The sequence below is a fragment of the Bison bison genome, unplaced genomic scaffold (genome assembly GCF_000754665.1).
Source record: "Bison bison bison isolate TAMUID 2011002044 unplaced genomic scaffold, Bison_UMD1.0 scf7180017864375, whole genome shotgun sequence".
Classification (NCBI taxonomy): Eukaryota; Metazoa; Chordata; class Mammalia; order Artiodactyla; family Bovidae; genus Bison; species Bison bison.
In genome coordinates this window covers 337,237-337,739 of record NW_011494947.1, presented here as the reverse complement: position 1 = coordinate 337,739, position 503 = coordinate 337,237, and positions in this window count along the sequence as shown.

Here is a 503-nt window from a genome sequence, read left to right as displayed (position 1 = left end):
GTCGTCCCCTTCTCCTGCCCCCAATCCCTCCCAGCATCAGAGTCTTTTCCAATGAGTCAGCTCTTCTCATGAGGTGGCCAAAGTACGGGAGTTTCAGCTTCAGCATCACTCCTTCCAAAGAACACCCAGGGCTGATCTCCTTCAGAATGGACTGGTTGGATCTCCTTGCAGTCCAAGGGACTCTCAGGAGTCTTCTCCAACACCACAGTAAACCTAGCAAACTGCAAATGTAGGAGGACTCAGAGCCTCTTAACCGTTACAGGTGAATAGGGTTAGCATCCTGTCAGTCACCTGCGGTGGGGCAAGGCCGCTCTCCAGGACGTGCCAGCCCCGCGTTAACTGGACACGTCAGCTAGAGCCCTTTCTCACTTAGCCTCTGATGCCTTAGCCTCGTGACTGTCCTGGGTCTGCTAAGGCTGGCCAAACACGGTGACCGCCACCTGTGAGCCATGTGGGTGGGGTGCCCAGCTCAGAATCTCATGGGTGTCTCTGACTTGCATGAG